At 41.1% G+C, this 21,541-nt stretch overlaps 1 pseudogene; it reads right to left on the bottom strand.

The window, feature by feature from the left end:
* Positions 1-2,203: 2,203 nt before the first annotated feature.
* The window catches only part of LOC135968210 (WW domain-binding protein 2 pseudogene), a 22,397-nt pseudogene continuing 3,059 nt past the window's right edge, over positions 2,204-21,541 (bottom strand).

Genomic DNA, 21,541 nt, shown 5'->3' with positions numbered 1-21,541 from the left:
GGCTATTATGATAAAATCTAGAATGAAGTTTTTCTTTTTGTCACCCAGATAAGTGTGGTCCTACCTTCTAAAATTCAGAAAAGAATGAATAGCTTTGAACATATCAAAGCAATACAAATCCAAGAATTCTACTGGGGTGAGTTGGTTAAATGTCTTCTGATGCCGTTTTTAAAATACCAAAACTGACCTAGCAAAATCCCTGGGTACCAAGTTTCTTGGCCTAACTCCTAAGGGTGCTAGATGACTAGACAACATCACCTTCTCTAGGGGTGGTATTAAAAAATAAGAATATTCTTCTCGAAAATACTCACTTGCCTTCTAGGAACACGCCATGTTAGGAGGGAATGCTTCTTTCCCATTCCAGAGGTTTCCTTCCATTTGGAGAGAACACAACACTCCTGGCCTCGTTCCATATTGTCCTTCACTCTCCCCCTGGGAGAAGGAGGAATCGGTTATCTGGGAATAAGCTGGAGAGAAGAAACTGGGCATATTTCCCAGCTGTTTTCTCTCTTCCTGCTCTTGAGAACTAGCAGTCCATAGGAAGCAAACATTTTGCCCTGCTTCTCCACACCCCAAGTTCTCTGGGGCAGGCTCCCCTGTGTGGGGGCCAGTGGTGATCCAGCTAATGTGACCCACTCATAAAGTCTGTCTCATTCTGAGGCTCTATATTATGAAGCTGACTTGCCTGCAGATAAGATATAAGCCACATTCTCCAGTATCAGGATAAGAAGGTGATACTGTAGTCTCCTGTCTGTCATACTTTTATTTTATTTCTCACACTATTTAGTAACTCCAGCGGGGAAGAAAGTGTTATTTGTTTGCCTCATACTACCTTGAATCTTGAACTCCTGGCTTGCCTCCATCCCTAAATGGCCTCAAAAAACTATCTGATACATTTTCTTGTTCTTGAAAGAGTCATACTGAATTACTTCAAAAGCATCAAGTAACCTAAATATATAAAGTAGTAGTTGCATTACATGGCAGAAGAGCTGATAATTAAATGATTTTAAAGATTTATGGTCCAGATTAAATACTGCCCTTATTGCCATCCCACATATGGAACAGAGTGTAATCTTTTTTACAGATAAAAAGTCAAAGACACAGAGAAGATTGTCCAGTGAGTCTCAGGCAGAGAGGAGTTGGACCATCCTACTTTTTTTTTCCCCTGTTACTTCATTTTCACTATTTCACATTTTCAGCCAGCAAATCAAGGTACAAACAGGATTTATTTCACATTAACATATTAACTGGATTTTTGTCAAATAAATAGGGAATTCTCTTTAAATAACCATCTCCTCACTTCATGGCCAGTGCAGGAATGAACTAGAGCAAATGTTAGTATATCTGGGGGCATGAGGCTTATAGGGAAGAGGTAGGCTGAGGGGCTGTAGCCAGCATGCGGGGTTAGGGGCCCTCATTCCTGGCCCACCGAGCAGCCCCGGGTGGCACAACGGCACAGATATGCATTCTCTAGTTCCAGTAGAGAAGCGCCTTCTAGAAGAAAGAGAGAGGAGACAGAAAGCAAATTCCAGAAACACTAGCAGAAAGCAGGGAAGCTTCTTCTTCAGTGGGCTTATCCTGATGCCACTCAAGCCCTGGAAGCTCATTTTATAGCCTCAAAAGTCACATGGAGTTGGCAACACCATGACCCAGGACAGGGAAGGGGAGGGTGACAGTGGCTGGGGCCAGAATCGGGCCGAGTGGAATCTGGGCTGACAGTCTGCCCATGGTGGCCCTTCCAGGCCAGGCACAGACCAGAGGAGGGAAAGTGAACCAGGCCTGGCAGGGGTCTGAGGGAAGACACCTGGCTGGTCTGAGGGGGCTCATGAGACTGAGTGCAGAGTGGCTGCCAGACCAAGGGAGCTGGACTGCAGTGGAGGAGGTGGCCAGAGAATCCCTGCGTAGGGGGAAGCTATGGGAGTGAAACGGGAAGGCGGGGGTGCGAGGGGGGATACCCTGTGCTCCCAAGAGCCCCAGAGATGTGAGGCAGGCATGCGGCCTCTCCCGAGGCCAGGGACCCAACTGTCCCCCAGCGCTCCTTCCTGGTAACTGTTTATGATCAGACCTGGAGGAAGAACGAGGCCCTCCCTCAGCTCCCCCAGCCCCAGCCGCAACCCTGAGGGAAGGAGTAGGAAACAAGGACAGAGAGGGAGGCAGGCGGGAGGCAGGTGACGGGAGGCGTCTACTGGGTCTTCCTACCTTCTTACCCGAGATAAGATGGCGGAGGCTGCTTCGTGGGCATGGAGACGCGGTAAGGTTTGCCTGGGTTATAATAGGTGCTGGCAGCGGCTTCTGTGGCCCTGGCTTCGGCTACAGGAGTGGAACCGAACAGGAACATCTACAGGAACATCAGGGCTGACCAGAGGTTCCATGGGCCCAGGATAGGGCGGTGGCGGGGGCTGCACATACCCCATGGCCCTGTCCATCTTGAGAGGTCCTGGATAGAACTCAGGCGGAGACGATGGAGAAGGGCAGCCAGGAGGGCAGGGGTACATTCCACTAGTGACTGGCGGGGGAAAGGCACAAGTCCTGCCAGGCATGTGAGAGTGGCCGGCCGTAGGCTCCACTGAGGGCTTCACCCCTGGGCGCTTGAGATGCCACCTAGAACACGTGCTTCCCAGACTCAGTGGCGCCCCCTGCCGTGAAGGCGGACTTGCAGGAAGCAGAGCCTTCCCAGCCACCGCCTGCTTCGGCTTTCACTGTTCCTTTGATGTAGTTTGCATCAAACACAGGCTGCTTAATCTCACAGGTCTTCACAAGATACAGTGGCATTACGAAGGACTGCATGGTATCGTTCGCCCTGGACAGAAAGAAAGATGAAAGGGGTAAGGTAGATAGTGCCTTTCTTGGTCCCTTTGGAGGCCTCTGACCGTTCTTCATGTCACTGAATGTAAGTTCCACAAGATCGGAGGACACAAGGATGCTCGCAGTGTTGTTGGCCATCACTCCGCGGCCCTCGGAGTGACTCTCCTTGAGCACCATAGTCTTTCCGAAAGCAGCCCCAAGACGCCCCATCCTGCAGTTGACCAGCTCATGGTGGTGGCTACATCTTAACAAATGTATTGATATAGTGACTTTTAGGTAGAGAAGCAACTCAGGGGAATCCACACCCTCCCAAAGAAATCTTGAAGTTAGCCTAGGTATTCCATATTTAGAAAGTCAGCAGAGGCAGGCCAAGGCCTAAGCTTACAAACAAATTTTTGTGTTTATTTAATGGGCCAGTGAAATGGCTCAGCCATTTTGGGGACCCTCATAGACAGATTTCAGCTAGTAATTATGTTGCCTAAGGGAGGCGGGGGGAGGACTGTGCTCCTCTCTTTCCATGTGGTCATTTGCACGTGGAAGTTTCTGCTTTTCATATCTGTGGCAGTGCCACATGCAGCTCTCTCCTCAGAGTGTCAGCTCTGGAAAGCTGCTACTGCTCTGAGGACTGGTCTTTGAAATTCTGAGGGTGAAGGATTGGCTTTGGTCAGCAGTCATTTTCTTGTCACAGTTGGGCGCATCCTCAGGTTGTAAAATCTCTCTAATGCTAGGTATCCACTAGTCTCTTTAATGAGATCATGCACAGACCTGCAAAGAGTCCCCACGATCCTTCTCCAGAGACCAAGGGGAGCTTGGAGGTGAGGGACAGTTCCAAATGCTGCCACCCTACCATTTCTGGTCTCAGTCTTTTTATACCAAATCTCTCATACTGCCAGGACTCTTAATTTTCTTTGCCAGAAGGAGGACACAGTGGCTCATGCCTGTACTCACAACAATTTGGGAGGCTAAGGCAGGAAGATCACTTGGGCCCAGGAGTGTGACACGAGCCTAGACAAAATAGTGAGGCCCTATCTCTACATTTTTGTAATTAGCCAGATGTGGTGGTACACATGTGTGGTCTCAGCTACTCAGAAGGCTGAGATGGGAGGATCACTTGAGCCTGGGAGGTAGAGGCTGCAGTAAGGTATAATTATGCCACTGCAGTGCAGCATGAGTGACACAGTGAAACTCTCTGTATCCCAAAAAAGAGGAGACAATTTTTAAAATATTCTTTTCTGGGTTGCCAAGCCTGGTCTTGAACTCCTAGCTTCAAGCAATCCTCCCGTCTCAGTTGCTCTAGTAGCTAGGATTACAGACATGCACCACTGCACCCAGCTTATGAGGAAATTTAAAACTTCATTTTTTAAAAATGAACTTGATCTCAATATTCCCAGCCAAACATTCCCATCATTTTCTTGGAAAGTCTAAATCAGTGGTTCCCCAGCCTTTTTGGCAGAAGGAACTGGTTTTGTGGAAGACAATTTTTCCACAGACCAAGGTTGGGGGTGGTTTCGGGATGAAACTGTTCGACTTCAGATGATCAGGCAGTGCATTCTCATAAGGAGCGGGCAACCTGGATCCCTTGTATGTGCAGTTCACAATAGGGTTCATGTTCCTGTGATAATCTAATGCTGGGCTCATGCTCCTGTGATAATCTAATGCTGCTGCCAATCTAACAGGAGGCCAAGCTCAGGCAAAGATGCCCACTTGCCCACCGCTCACCTCATGCTGTGCAGCCCAGTTCCTAACAGGCCAGGGGCCATGGCCCAGGGCTTGGGGTACCGGTCCATGGCCCGGAGCTTGGGGACGCCTGCTCTACATAATGCAAATTTCAAGCAAAGAATGAAAGAAAAATATCTGACATCGAATACTTGATAACAACTAGCCCGCATTGTGTTTGAGATGTGACTGAGGTAAAGTACTGATTTTTTTTAACCTCCCTCTTTTTCCTTTATACTGCATCACAGAGCTCCTGGCCCAGCTCAGACTAACATACTTGGCCATCTCTGATCCCTTCTCATTTCCAACTAACAAGCTCTGCTTTGTGACAGCAATTCTCTGCCTGTGCATGAATATATGCCTTTGGATTCACTCTGGAAGAGTAATCCTTGTGGGTTACGACCACAAAAAGTAACTCATAGTGATTGTGCTGCTGTCTTCTCCATACCTCTAGCTGCAGGCTAGGCATTGAAAACCAATGAAATCAGGCAGCTCTTCTCAGCCCAGGAATTAAGATGTCGGAATGTTAACAGAGACCCACAGACGGAACAACAACACTTGTTCATTGTTGGAAAGAGAACACTGCCCTTATGTTCCTTGGATAAACAAACACTGCGTCTGTCAGGTGGTGGCGGCCTGGACGTTGTGAGTACACAATCAAGCATAATCTACCAGCAAATTCTTTAACCCAGGGCTTGCAAGGAAATTTCCAGTTTTCCTTCCCCTGTATACACGTTACCAGACTCTTCAGCAGCATCTGCCCTTTTGCCTTTCTGGTGCCGTTTACAAGCTGAAAACACTTCTAGAAGCCAAACCCCCAACTTTCAAGGAAGGTGCAAAATGCTGTTTCTTGCTTGAGGCTCTCTTTCAACTGCCTTTCTCTTCGAGGAATAATAATGACTCCCTTCAAGACGACTGTGGCAGGAAGGGTGATGAAGAGAGGTAGATCCTTCTCCCTCACAGAGGAAGCTGAAATTAGCCTAATTAGATTTTCAGAGCACTTAGATACCACAGTGATAGACGCCATCTAAATACATAGACAGATAGGAAGAGAGCACAGATGTTGTGTGAGACCAGTGATTTAGTTCCAAGTCAATACTCTTAATTAACTGGAAACTGTTTAAATATATAACATTCCCAACACGCAGCCAGTAACACCTATATCGTACTCTTCATCTGTGTAGCTCAAAGTAGAAAGCAAAATAACCCCCATATCCAAAAGTGTAAACTGGTAATAATAATTACTTATATGTAATGCTGATACACTGCCTCTAATTCTAGGCCCCTTGATGATATTACACACTTTGTAGATAATTGTCTCTTGGCCAAAACAGGAATACAGCCATCAGTGAGAAGCAAAAACAGCTGCAATCTAAAAGATACCAACTCTTCTATATAGAGGGAAAGTGTTTTGTTTTGCTTTAAAAGCAACTGGCCTAAGAAAAATGCATCTGATTCCTACACCGGTTGGTGCCTAGGTGTTGTTAATAGTTGTAGGCTAAGCCCCTTGTCCAAAGTGAAGATTGGGAGGAGGCTCACTTCTCACTTGGGGAAGTCATAGTCCGTGACCTTCAGAATGAAATAAGCCTTAAGACACAAGCAAAATGCCTCATGATCATCAAGCCACATCCACTCATATTTGGGAACCCCTTGCCTGTGAGAATCTCAAAGACCATTGACAGTACTCACGGATGACATTCTTTTTTTCTAGAAGTTGAAGAAAGACACATAATGTGCTTGTAGTATATTCTCTTATTGGTCATACAAGAAACTCCACTGAATAAATATGGTCCCCTCGCTTGCTGTTTCAAAAGGTGACCAAAAAGCCTGTAAAAAAATGAGGACTAGCTCCTCAAGGTACAGACCTTGTGATTAAGATTATGAGAAACTTTTTTTTTTTTTAAAGCAGTAAATATTTGTGAATGCACACTGAGGGATCAATTGTGTAATTGCAGTAGCAGTCAGAATTTTTATTTAATCATACAACAAATATTTATGAAGCATTTATTTTGTGTGAAATCCTGCATATACAGTAATAAAGTATGTACCTACCCTCATGCTCATGTACTGTACATAAAGAAGATAACGACTAAAGACATAACCATAAGCACGTCTAGTAATGGTTTTGGAGTGGAGTTGCTATATAAACCCTCCTACAGACGACAATTATAAATTCTGTAATAATAAAAAGAAAGAACAACTATTTATAGGAATAAGAACACATGAAAAGCGGAGGACAGAAGGCAGATTACTTTTAAACAACTGGAAGGGGGAAGAACTGGGAATTTGCTGTTATCCTGCCTGAAGATGTTCCCCAACATCCCTGGCCAGAGCAAAGAAATACATTAGTCACATTCCAGGCTCAGTGTAACAGAGAAGAGAGGACAGGAAAAATTTGGGGGGGAAATCTGTAAGCAAGAGAATGGCAAAAGGATTGAAACCCCCAAATCTTGAGTAAAAATTTTGCCCACATCACTGATTGGCTAGTAAAGTATGCATATGTTAGGGAGAATCTGACAAAGGCATTAGAAAAGCAGGCAAAGGCCAGACAGGATTTTAGTCTGTAAAGATAGAACTGTACCAGGTGAGTTCTCTGAATTTACCAAGAGGATATTTAGCAGCTGGAAGTCATAAAAACTGAGAAGAGATCAACAACTACACACCATAGAGGAGACAAACTTTTCTGTTTAAGCTCAAGCAAATTAATTGCTTAATGAAATAATAACATGAATATTTAAGAGTATAACCCACTGTAGTCAGTCACATTGTATTTTCTACAATGTCCATTTTTCAGACAAAAATTACTAAACGTGCAAAGATACAGAAATATGTGACCCATATTCAAGAAAAACAAAAAACGTTCATCGAAACTGACTTAAATGGAGCCCAGATGTTGGATTTAGCAGGAAAGAAACTTCAAATTAGGTATTCTAATACTTTCAAAGTATTCAAGGAAAATGGTCTTAATGCAATCTCAACAGAGGAATGACACTATAAAAAATGGAAACTCTAGAGCTAAGAAGCACCATCACTTAAGTGAAGAATTTACTCATTTCAGTTAAATAAAAAATTCACTAAAATTTGGTTTTGTGTGTTTTTTTGTTTGTTTGTTTGTTTGAGATGGAGTTTCGTTCTTGTCACCCAGGCTGGAGTGCAATGGCATGATATCAGCCCACCGCAACCTCTCCCTCCCGGGTTCAAGCGATTCTCCTGCCTAAGCCTCCCTGGTAGCTGGGATTACAGGCACATGCCACCACGTCCGGCTAATTTTTTTGTATTTTTAGTAGAGATGGGGTTTCTCCATATTGGTCAGGCTGGTCTCGAACTCCTGATCTCAGGTGATCCACCTGCCTCGGTCTCCCAAAGTGCTGGGATTACAGGCATGAGCCACCATGCCTGGCCCCTAAAATTTGGTTTTAAAGGCAGATTGGAGTATCAGAAGAAAGAATTAATAAACTTTAAATGAGATTAATAGAAATTACTCAATCTGAATAACACAAAGAAAAAAACTTGAAGAAAAATAAACAGAGCATCAGAGACCTATTTATATCAAGAGATACAAAGTGGTGTAATTGGAATGGTAGGAGGAGAGAATAGGAAAGAAGAGAAAGGGGCAGGAAAGTATCAAAAGAAAGAATGGCCTATAACTTCCAAAATTTTATGAAAACAATTTTAATTTACAAATCTAGGAAAATCAGCAAACCCTAGCCAGAATAAACCTTTGTAGTCAAAATGCTGAAAGCAAAGATAATGAGAAAATCTTTAAAGCAGCCAGAGAAAGATGGCATGTTACATACAGCAGAACAATGATATGATCAATGGTGACTTTACATCAAAGTAATGAAAACCATATGAAATTAGAATGGCATATTTCAACTGTTGGAGAGAGAAAAAAACAAACAAACAAACAAACAAACTGGCAACCAAGAATTTTGTAGCCAAAGAATTTATCCTTCATACATGAAAGAGAAATTAAGGCATTGCCAGATAAACAAAACTAAGTTAATCAATTGCCAGCAGAACTGTGCTACTAGAAAAGCTAAAGTAGATTTTAAATTTAATTTTTTTTTTATTTTCAATCCTCTCAGCTCATACGTATAAAGTAAGTTTTTGAGGCTGAAGGGAAATGACGCCAGGTGACCTCTCAGATTTACAGGAAAAAATGATGAACACCAGAAATGGAAAATGCGTGGGTAAATTAAAAGAACTAAATATGTATATACACACTCACACACATACCCCCAACACACACGCATACACATACACTTTTTTCTTTTCTTCTGTTAATTTCTTTGAAAGACAATTGGCAAATTAAGCAAAATTTGTGAAGCTGTATTATTGACTTGATAACATATATTGATTTCAGATTCAAATGACAACAATAATGCTAAGAATGGGAAGACAGGGAAATTAAAATATACTGTTGCAAGGTTACTATATTTTACCTGAAATTATTCAGTATGAACTCTAAGTAGATTGGGATAAGTTAAAGATATATGTTGTTACCTCTAGAACAGTGCTATTAAAATGCAATAATTAGCTCGATATAGCTAGAAAGCCAGTAAAGAAATTAAACAGAATACTAAAAAAAATGTGATTAACACAAAAGAAGGTAGTAAAGGAGGAACAAACATCAAGAGAGATAAGACAAGACAAAGAAAATAAACAGCAAAATGGCGACCTAAAGTCAACTATTTCAACAACTGCACCAAATTTAAATTAGTCAAATATCCAATCAAAAGATGATTGTCAGACTGAATAAGAAATGAAGAATTAATTATATGCTGTCTACAGGAGGTGCCCTTGAAATACATAGAAACAAATAGGTTAAGAGAAAAAAGACTGAACAAGACGTGCCATGCTAATAGTAGGCACAAGAAAATAAGAGTGGCGATATTAATAGCAGAAAAAATATACTTCAAGATAAGATGTATTGTTAGAGACAAAGAGGGAAACTTTTTAACGGCAAATGAATAAATATTAGCTTGGTGTAAAAGTAATTGTGTTTTTTGCCAAAACCGCAATTACTTTTGCACCAACCTAATATATCAGAAAAATGTAATAATTATAAATATTTGTGTGTCTAATAAGATAACTTCAATATAACCATGGAAAAATTGACAGAGAAATAGACAAATCCACAATCACAGTTACAGACTTTCACAAATGTCTCAGTGATTGATATGCTAGCTAGACCAAAAAAAAAAGTCATTGAGGATCTAAAAGAATTAAGTGACCCTATCAACCACTTTTACCTAGCTGTGATTTATAGCAGACTATATCCAACAAATGCAGAATATACATTCTTTTAAATTCATATGGTAGGTCCACAAAGGTAGAGCTTATGCTGACTAAAACAAGTCTCAATATATTTCAAAAGATTGCCATCTTACAGAGTGCTTTTTCTGATTACAATGAAATTTAATTGAAACTCAACAACAATAAAATTTTAAGAAAACCTCAAATACTTAGAAATCAAACAACTCACTGTTAATAATCCATGACACAAAGTAGAAATTATGAACAAAATTTTAAAATATTTTAAACTAAATAGCAATGAAACACAACATATCAAAGTTTGCAGAAGGCAGCAAATATACTACTTAGAGGTAAGTTTATAGCTTTAAATGCTGATAGTAGAAAAAAAAAGAATAAAATCAATAATTGAACTATCCATTTTAGGAAGCTAGAAAAGGAAGACCAAATTATATGCAAAGTAAGTCGAAGAAAGTAGTAAAGAGTAAAAAGAAAAAAAAATCAGAGAAATAGAAATAAACAATAAAAAATATTAACAAAACCAAAAAAGTCTAGCTTGAAAGAATCAATAAAATTACTAGTGTTCTAGAAAGATCAAAAAGAATGAGAGAAGACACAAGTAACCAATATGAGCAGAACTTCACTACAGGCCCTAACAACATAAAAATGAGAATATAAACATATGATGAACAATTTTATGCCAGTAATTTCAACACCATAAATGAAACTGAAAAATTTATTGAAAGGAACAAATTTTCAGAATGGAGACAAGAAAAAATAGAAAATTGAATAGTCCTGTCTTAAAAAAAATTGGATTAATAAAAACTTTTCCAGAAGGAAAGCGTCAGGTCCAGTTGTCTTCAGTGGTGAGTTCTATCAAACATTTGAGGAAGAAAAAATACAAACTTTACATAACTTCTTTCAAGAAGAGTTACTGTCCAACTCTCTCTCTCTCTTTTGTATTTTTGGCCACCGTTAGTCTGGTATAAAACCGGGCTGAAAAACCTTGTTTGAAAAAAGAAACTACACTTTTCTTTTTCTGGTTCCAAGATGGCCAAATAGGAACAGCTCCAGACTACAGCTCCCAGCGTGAGCAACACAGAAGATGGGTGATTTCTGCATTTCCAACTGAGGTACTGGGTTCATCTCACTGGGGCTTGTAGACAGTGGATGCAGCCTATGGATGGTGAGCCAAAGCAGGGCGGGGCATTGCTTAACCCAGGAAGCACAAGGGGTCGGGGAATTCCCTTTCCTAGCCAAGGGAAGCTGTGACAGATGGTACCTGGAAAATCGGGACACCCTAATACTGCACTTTTCCAATTGTCTTAGCAAATGGCACACCAGGAGATTATATCCCGCGCCTGGCTCAGAGGGTCCCACGCCCACAGAGCCTCTCTCACTGCTAGCACAGCAGTCTGAGATCAAACTGCAAGGTGGCAGAGAGGCTTGGGGAGGGACATCCACCATTGCTGAGGCGTGAGTAGGTAAAGAAAGCGGCCAGGAAGCTTAAACTGGGTGGAGCCCACCCCAGCTCAAGGAGGCCTGCCTGCCACTGTAGACTCTTCTTCTGGGGGCAGGGCATAGCTGAACAAAAGGCAGGAGAAACTTCTGCAGACTTAAACATCCCTGTCTGACAGCTTTGAAGAGAGTAGTGGTTCTCCCAGCACAGAGTTTGAGATCTGAAAACAGACAGACTGCCTCCTTAAGTGGGTCCCTGACCCCAAGTAGCCTAACTGGGAGGCACCTATCAGTAGGGGCCAACTGACACCTCATACAGCTGGGTGCCCCTCTGAGATGAAGCTTCGAGCAGAAGGATCAGGCAGCAGCATCCGCCGTTCCACAATATTTGCTGTTCTGCAGCATCCACTGGTGAAAGCCAGGCAAACAGGCCTGGAGTGGACCTCCAGCAAACTCCAACAGACGTGCCACTGAGGGTCCTGACTGTTAGAAGGAAAACTAACAAACAGAAAGGACATCCACACCAAAACCCCATCTGTACATCACCATCATCAGAGACCAAAGGCAGATAAAACCAAAAAGATGAGGAGAAACCAGGGCAGAAAAACTGAAAATTCCAAAAATCAGAGCACCTCTTCTCCAAAGGAATGAAGCTCCTCGCCAGCAATGAAACAAAGCTGGACGGAGAATGACTTTGAACAGTTGAGAGAAGGTTTCAGACGATTGGTAATAACAAACTTCTCCAAGCTAAAGCAGGATGTTCGAACCCATCACAAAGAAGCTAAAAACCTTGAAAAAAGATTAGACAAATGGCTAACTAGAATCAACAGTGTAGAGAAGACCTTAAATGACCTGATGGAGCTGAGAACCATGGCATGAGAACCAAGTGACTCATGTACAAGCTTCAGTAACCTATTTGATCAACTGGAAGAAAGGGTATCAGTGATTGAATATCGAATGAATGAAATGAAGTGAGAACAGAAGTTTAGAGAAAAAAGAGTAAAAAGAAACAAACAAAGCCTCCAAGAAATATGGGATTATGTGAAAAGACCAAATCTACGTCTGATTGGTGTACCTGAAAGTGACGGGGAGAATGGAACCAAGTTGGAAAACACTCTGCAGGATATTATCCAGGAGAACTTCCCCAACCTAGCAAGGCAGGCCAACATTCAAATTGAGGAAATACTCCTCGAGAAGAGCAACTCCAAGACACATAATTGTCAGATTCACCAAAGTTGAAATGAGGGAAACAATGCTAAGGGAAGCCAGAGAGAAAGGTGGGGTTACCCACAAAGGGAAGCCCATCAGACTAACAGCAATCTCTAGGCAGAAAGTCTACAAACCAGAAGAGAGTGGGGGCCAATATTCAAAATTCTTAACGAAAAGGTTTTTCAACCCAGAATTTCATATCCAGCCAAACTAAGCTTCATAAGTGAAGGGGAAATAAAATCCTTTACAGACAAGAAAATGCTGGAGATTTTGTCACCACCATTTCTGCCTTATGAGAGGTCCTGAAGGAAGCACTAAACATGGAAAGAAACAACTGGTACCAGCCACTGCAAAAACATGCCAAATTCTAAAGACCATCAATGCTAGGAAGAAACTGCATCAACTAATGAACAAAATAACCAGCTAACATCATAATGACAGGATCAAATTCACAAATAACAATATTAAACTTAAATGTAAATGGGCTAAATGCTCCAATTAAAAGACACAGACTGACAAATTGGATAAGGAGTCAAGACCCATCAGGGTGCTGTATTCAGGAGACCCGTCTCACATGTAGAGACACACATAGGCTCAAAATAAAGGGGTGGAGAAAGATCTACCAAACAAATGGAAAACAAAAAAATGAAACAAAACAAAAAAAGCAGGGGTTGCAATCATAGTCTCTGATAAAACAGACTTTAAACCAACAAAGATCAGAAGAGACAAAGAAGGCCATTACATAATGGTAAAGGGATCAATTCAACAAGAAAAGCTAACTACCCTAAATATATATGCATCCAATACAGGAGCACCCAGATTCATAAAGAAAGTCCTTAGAGACCTACAAAGAGACTTAGACTCCCACATAATAATAATGGGAGAGTTTAACACCCCACTGTCAACATTAGACAGATCAATGAGACAGAAAGTTAACAAGGATATCCAGGAATTGAACTCAGCTCTGCACCAAGCAGACCTAATAGGCATCTACAGAACTCTCCACCGCAAATCAACAGAATATACATTCTTCTCAGCACCACATTGCACTTATTACAAAATTGACCACGTAATTGGAAGTAAAGCACTCCTCAGCACATGTAAAAGAACATAAATTATAACAGTCTCTCAGACCACAGTGCAATCAAACTAGAACTCAGAATTAAGAAACTCACTCAAAACCGCTCAACTACATGGAAACTGAACAACCTGCTCCTGAATGACTACTAGGTACATAACAAAATGAAGGCAGAAATGAAGATGTTCTTTGAAACTAATGAGAGCAAAGACACAACATACCAGAATCTCTGGGACACATTTAAAGCAGTGTGTAGAGGGAAATTTATAGCACTAAATGCCCACAAGAGAAAACAGGAAAGATCTAAAATTGACACCCTAACATCACAATTAAAAGAACTAGAGAAGCAAGAGCAAACACATTCAAAAGCTAGCAGAAGGCAAGAAATAACTAAGATCAGAGCAGAACTGAAGGAGATAGAAACACAAAAAATCTTCAAAAAATCAATGAATCTGGGAGATGGTTTTTTGAAAAGATCAACAAAATTGATAGACCGCTAGCAAGACTAATAAAGAAGAAAAGAGAGAAGAATCAAATAGATGCAATAAAAAATGATAAAGAGGATATCACCACCAACCCCACTGAAATACAAACTACCATCAGAGAATACTATAAACATCTCTACGCAAAAAACTAGAATACCTAGAAGAAATGGATAAATTCCTGGACACATACACTCTCCCAAGACTAAACCAGGAAGAAGTTGAATCCCTGAATAGACCAATAACAGGCTCTGAAATTGAGGCAATAACGAATAGCCTACCAACCAAAAAAAGTCCAGGACCAAACGGATTCACAGCAGAATTCTACCAGAGGTACAAGGAGGAGTTGGTACCATTCCTTCTGAAACTATTCCAATCAATAGAAAAAGAGGCAATCCTCCCTAACTCATTTCATGAGGCCAACATCATCCTGATACCAAAGCCTGGAAGAGACACTACAAAAAAAGAGAATTTTAGACCAATATCCCTGATGAACATCGATGCAAAAATCCTCAATAAAATATGGCAAACCGAATCCAGCAGTACATCAAAAAGCTTATCCACCATGATTAAGTGGGCTTTATCCTTGGGATGCAAGGCTGGTTCAACATACACAAATCAATAAATGTAATCCAGCATATAAACAGAACCAAAGACAAGAACCACATGATTATCTCAATAGATGCAGAAAACGCCTTCAACAAAATGCAACAGCCCTTCATGCTAAAAACTCTCAATTAATTCGGTATTGATGGAACATATCTCAAAATAATAAGAGCTATTTATGACAAACACACAGCCAATATCATACTGAATGGGCAAACCCTGGAAGCATTCCCTTTGAAAACTGGCACAAGACAGGGATGCCCTCTCTCACCATTTCTATTCAACATAATGTTGGAATTTCTGGCCAAGGCAATCAGGCAGGAGAAAGAAATAAAGGGTATTCAATTAGGAAAAGAGGAAGTCAAATTGTCCCTGTTTGCAGACGACATGATTTTGTATTTAGAAAACCCCATCGTCTCAGCCCAAAATCTCCTTAAGCTGATAAGCAACTTCAGCAAAGTCTCAGGATACAAAATCAATGTGCAAAAATCACAAGCATTCCTATACACCAATAACAGACAAACAGAGAGCCAAATCATGAGTGAACTCCCATTCACAATTGCTTCAAAGAGAATAAAATACCTAGGAATCCAACTTACAAAGGATGTGAAGAACCTCTTCAAGGAGAACTACAAACCACTGCTCAATGAAATAAAAGAGGACACAAACAAATGGAAGAACATTCCATGCTCATGGATAGGAAGAATCAATATCGTGAAAATGGCCATACTGCCCAAGGTAATTTATAGATTCAATGCCATCCCCATCAAGCCGCCAATGACTTTCTTCACAGAATTGGAAAAAACTACTTTAAAGTTCATGTGGAACCATAAAGAGTCAGCATTGCCAAGACAGTCCCAAGCCAAAAGAACAAAGCTGGAGGCATCACGCTACCTGACTTCAAACTATAGTACAAGGCTACAGTAACCAAAACAACATGGTACTGATACTAAAACAGAGGTGTAGAACAATGGCACAGACTAGGGCCCTCGGAAATAATACCACACATCTACAACCATCTGATCTTTGGCAAACCTGACCAAAACAAGAAATGGGAAAAGGATTCTCTATTTAATAAATGGTACTGGGAAAACTGGCTAGCTATATGTAGAAAGCTAAAACTGGATCCCTTCCTTATACCTTATACAAAAATTAATTCAAGATGGATTAAAGACTAAAATGTTAGACCTAAAACCATAAAAACCCTAGAAGAAAACCTAGGCAATATCATTCAGGCCATAGGCAAGGGCAAGGACTTTATGACTAAAATACCAAAAGCAATTGCAAGAAAAGCCAAAATTGACAAATGGGATCTAATTAACCTAAAGAACTTCTGCACAGCAAAAGAAACTACCATCGGAGTGAATAGGCAACCTACAGAATGCGAGAAAATTTTTGCAATCTACCCATCTGATAAAGGGCTAATATCCAGAATCTACAAAGAACTTCAACAAATTTATAAGAAAAAAACAAACAACTCCATCAAAAAGTGGGTGAAAGATATGAACAGACACATCTCAAAAGAATATATTTATGCAGTCAATAGACACATGAAAAAATGCTCATCATCACTCACCATCAGAGAAATGCAAATCAAAACCACAATGAGATACCATCTCACATCAGTTAGAATGGCGATCATTAAGAAGTCAGGAAACAACAGGTGCTGGAGAGGATGTGGAGAAATAGGAACACTTTTACACTGTTGGTGAGAATGTAAACTAATTCAACTATTGTGAAAGACATTGTGGTGATTCCTCAAGGATCTAGAACTAGAAATACCATGCGACCCAGCTATCCCATTACTAGGTATATACCCAAAGGATTATAAATCATGCTGCTATAAAGACACATGCAGACGTATGTTTATTGTGGCAGTATTCACAATAGCAAAGACTTGGAACCAAAAAATTAGCCAGGCATGGTGGCAGGCGCCTGTAGTCCCAGCTACTCGGAAGGCTGAGGCAGGAGAATGGCGTGAACCTGGGAGGCAGAGCTTGCAGTGAGCCGAGATCACACCACTGCACTCCAGCCTAGGCGACAGAGTGAGACTCCACCTCAAAAAAAAAAAACACACACACACACACACACACAAAATAAAACACACACACACAAAAAAAACCAATTGCATCCTATATGCTAGCTATGAATAACTGAAAATTGAAATTGTGGCTTACGTCTATAATCCCAGCACTTTCAGAGGCCAAGGCGGCCTTGAGCCGAGGAGTTCAAGACCAGCCTGAGCAATGTGGTGAAATCCCATCTATACAAAAAATTAGCCTAGTGTGGTGCCTGTATTCCCAGCAACTTGGGAGGCTAAGGCAGAAGGATCACTTGAGCCCAGAGATCAAGGCTGCAGTGAGCTATGATCATGCCACTGTATTCCAGCCTGGGCAACAGAGCGAGACCCTGTCTCAAAAAAAAAAAAAAAAAAAAAAAAGGGAAAAACATTACAATTACATTTTACTATAGCATCTGAAACATGAAATACTTAGGGATAAACTTAAGATACATGCAGAGCTTTCCTGTTTCTTTTTCTTTATCTCTCGAGCTCCCAGGTGCACTTTTCACATATCAATTATAGTAGCTCTTACAGTAAATTGATTATTTGTAGGAATTCTGGGGCAATTCTTGCTCATTGCCTTATCATCAGTGTCTAGCATAAAGCCCAGCAAAATAAATTAATAAATTATATATTTACCCTAAAAACACAACACGTGTACATGAAAGGAAGTTTTGAAAATGGAAAAATGTGGAAGATATATTCTCCATAGCCCCTTCTCTGTCAATGTTTTGGACTATTTCCTTCCAAACTTTATTTTTTCCTATAGGTGGAGTTCTGGAATTTTTCTTAACATAGTATTCATACAGTAGCATATTTGTATAATAATGGTTGAACCTCTATCTTATTCATTTTGAGATTTCCTTTAGTTACAATCGGTTATTTTGATTTACCGAAACACAATAAAATATAATTGGTGGCCAGAAAGAGGCTGTCCTCATAAAAAAAAAGCAGTGAGTTGGTGTCTTCATGCAGTCACTGGTCTGGTTCTCCCACCTCAACACCTGTCTTCACACTCATCTGTGTTGTGTTAACTCTGAGGGGATTTCTCCCAGGTGTTCTTTTGTAAAACTCTAGCATAACTGCTTTTTAGGCTCCCTCATCCAACAGCACATTAAAACCAGAAAGCCGGAGATGAAGTGCGTGCCCATTACAGAAAAACTGGGGCCATGATCTGAAGATGTCTAACATACTGAATCAAAATTGCCCTAAAAAACAATGTTGTCCAAAAAAAGTACCTAAATGCTAAGTAAAATGAGTTCCTGCCCCAATTCCTTGTTCATCAAGAAACAATTTAGGTCACAGTCGAAACACAAAGTTCAAAAACAATGAACTCTATACACAGAGAAAAATAAGATTCAAACAGGGAAGGACTTTTCCAGATAGACCAATACAAGTGTTTTGTCAGCCACAATAAAAATGCTCAGATCACAGTATCGAGCATCCAAGAAATGTCCAACAGCAGTAACAACAGAAATAAAACTCTGGTCATTAGATACAACAGACCAATGGGATCGTTGTCTTGGAGCTAAAGACAGAACAAAACCTAGATTGATTGAAATTTGCTATATCAACTCAGAGATACATGGACTTTCTGAAGCAGTACTGCAGACAAACGCTCATTAGCCACTGTAAGAAGCAATTCTCCATGAACTCTTTCCTTGAAAATTAGATACTGTAGTCGCAAACCCTGTGTGTTCACTTCTAACAGAGTAGAGATGCACCTAGGGAAAACAAAAGGAAGAAGGGAAAGAGATAATCACACAATTGCCTAACAACCCTTTGCAAAACCCACTCTTCCAGACACCTGGGAGAAGTGAGCTGGCTAGACAGAAATAACCTCTAGGTGACACTTTATATGCCTTCACTGGATGCCAAAAGAAATCAGACAGGAAAGGTAAGGAAAAACTAATTTGATGAAAAAGCCCAGCTGAAATGAGAGAGGAGTGACTCTTCTGGTAACCAAGGTATCTGGCCAGCCACGCACCAGAGTTCTTCCTCAACACAGCTCTCCTAAGAGCTACCATTTTGAAGACCCTGCAGAGCTCAGCACCTTAGGGCAGCCTGCTCTGGTTGCCTGGAATGTGCTCCTTCATGCACTTCATCACATTGTACTGGAATTCAAGTTGTCATTCTTTGCCTCCCCACCAAGTCAGTATAGTTGGTTGCAGTGAAGTGTTTATTTGTAATGATACTAGGGCAAACACTACATCACAGTCATTGCCTTCTGCCAGTGCCTCGTATAGAGCCCGCTAAATGAATTAACGAATACTTACGGTAGTCCCACCTTATCTGTGGTTTCATTTTCTGCAGTTTCGGTTACATGCAATCAACTGCGATCCAGAATATTAAATGGAAAATTTCAAAAATAAACTTAACTTTTAATCTGTACGTCACTCTGATGGTGTGATAAAATCTCTCACTATTCTGCTCCGTCCTACCTGGCACCTGAATCATCCCTTTGCCCAGCATATCCATGTTTGGAACATATCCCTCTTGGATAAGGGGGCAATACTGCACACATATACTAATTTTTAAAACACAATATATGTGCATAAAAGGGGCCAGGCATGCTGCTTCACACCTGTATTCCCAGCACTTTGGGAGGCAGAGGTGGGTGGATTACCTGAGGTCAGCAGTTCGAGACCAGCCTGGCCAACATGGTGAAACCCCATCTCTACTAAAAATACAAAAATTAGCCGGTCGTAGTGGTGGGTGACTGTAATCCCAGCTACTCAGGAGGCTGAGGCAGGAGAATCACTTGAACCCAGGAGGTGGAGGTTGCAGTGAGCCGAGATCGTGTGACTGCACTCCAGCCTGGGGGACAGGGCGAGACTGTCTCAAAACAAACAAAACTAAACAAACAAACAAAAAACCACACACAATATATGTGCATCAAAGGAAATGTTTACACTCCCCGAAAACTGTCTTATTTCTCGTTCCCCAGAGCTTAGTAAGATGCCTGACACATTGTAATCACTTCATACCTTCTAAATGAATTCAAACTTTGAATCATGTTAAAGCTCTGACTTTAAACTCAGCAAATGACTCTACCTTGAGTTTATAAAACTGGCCAATAACTGAAACTAAAAATCAGACTGCACATTGTTCTTTGAGCAAAGCCATCTGTCAGGATATTTAAAAATTAGAATATCTCAGAATGACCGCAACTGGACTCAGATTGGGTGGTGTAACCCTGACTCAACGTCCCCATTATCTTTCAGCAAACTCCAAAGAGCCCACTTGTACCCCAATGCCCAGCCAGTTCAGTAAAAGTAATGATGCTTGAGTCAATCTGGAAGCAGCCACCAATATGAGTAGACTTCAAGAAAGCAGCTCTTCTTGATCTTGTGTTTTCTCCAACTGTAAATGGAATAGTTTTTCACTACAGCCAACGCCAAAGAAAAAAGAAGGGCCTGTTAGAAGAACAGGAAAGAAAAGCTAGTGATATACTTTCAGAACACGAAAAGAAAGTAGGTGATTCACCTTATTTAAACCTTTAAAAAAGAAAAGTACCCCAGTCAGAATAGCCATTATTAAAAAGTCAAAAAACAACCGATATTGGCAAGGATGCAGAGAAAAGGGAAAACATATACACTGTTGGTGGGAATGTAAATCAGTACAACCTCTATGGACAAGAGTATGGAGATTTCTCAAAGAACTAGAAATAGAATGAGCATTCGATCCAGCAATTTCACTACTGGGTATCTACCTGCAAGAAAAGAAATCATCATATCAAAACACCTCCATGCGTATGTTTATTGCAGCACTATTCACAATAGCAAAGTCTTGGAATCAACCTGTGTCCAACAGTGGAGGATTGGATAAAGAAAATGTGGTAAATCTATGCCATGGAATACTACTCAGTCATGAAAAAGAAAGAACTCATGTCTTCTGCAGCAACATGGATGGAGCTTGAGACCATTATCCTAAGTAAAATGAATCAAAAACAGCAGGTCAAAAACCATGTTCTCACCTATAAGTGGAAGCTAAACAATGGGTACATATGGACATACAGACTGGACTAACAGACACTGGAGACTAAAGAAAGGGGGAGGGTAGGAGAGGGGTGAAATGCTACCAGTTGGGTACAGTGTACACTGTTCAGGTGATGGTTACGCTAAAAGCCCAGACTTTACCACTACACAATATATCCACGTGTATTAGTCAGGGCTCTCTAGCTGGACAGAACAAATAGAAGAGAGATATATATAGATAAAGGGGAGTTTATTAGTATTAACTTACATGATCACAAGGTCCCACAACAGGCTGTCTGCAAGCTTGAGGAGTAAGGAGAGCCAGTCCGAATTGCAAAACTGAAGAACCTGGAGTCCAATGTTTGAGGGCAGGAAGGACCCAGCACAGGAGAAATATGTAGGCTGGGAGCCTAGGCCAGTCTCGCCTTTTCACGTTTTTCTGCCTGCTTTGTGCCCACCAGATTAAGGGTGTGCTGCCTTCCGCAGCCTACTGACTCACATGTTAATCTCTTTTGGCAATACCCTCACCAGGATCAATATTTTGCATCCTTCAATCCAATCAAGTTGAAACTCACTATTAACCATCACACCATGTAACACAGCTGTACTTGTACCCTTAAATCTAACAAATAAAAGAGAAGAGGATGAAGCAGTGAAAAGCCTTTGCAAGTGAAGCAGATTCTTACCCACGCAGAAGATAAGGCTCCATATCCACAGGGAACTGAACAAATAAAGAAGAGTAGAATTGTCAATATGAGAAGTTTATGCTGCCTCTAAAGTGCTGGAGTCCCCAGCTTCCAAGTGGCCCTGGGGACATTTAGAGACTCAAAGAACACCCAAGAGGTAACAAAATCCAGACCTCACTTCAATCCCATCTTCCAACTTCAGCCGA

The sequence above is a fragment of the Macaca fascicularis genome, chromosome 18, assembly GCF_037993035.2.
Source record: "Macaca fascicularis isolate 582-1 chromosome 18, T2T-MFA8v1.1".
Classification (NCBI taxonomy): domain Eukaryota; kingdom Metazoa; phylum Chordata; class Mammalia; order Primates; family Cercopithecidae; genus Macaca; species Macaca fascicularis.
The sequence above is the reverse complement of the archived record's forward strand: the minus strand, read 5'-3'. Positions and strand labels throughout refer to the sequence as shown.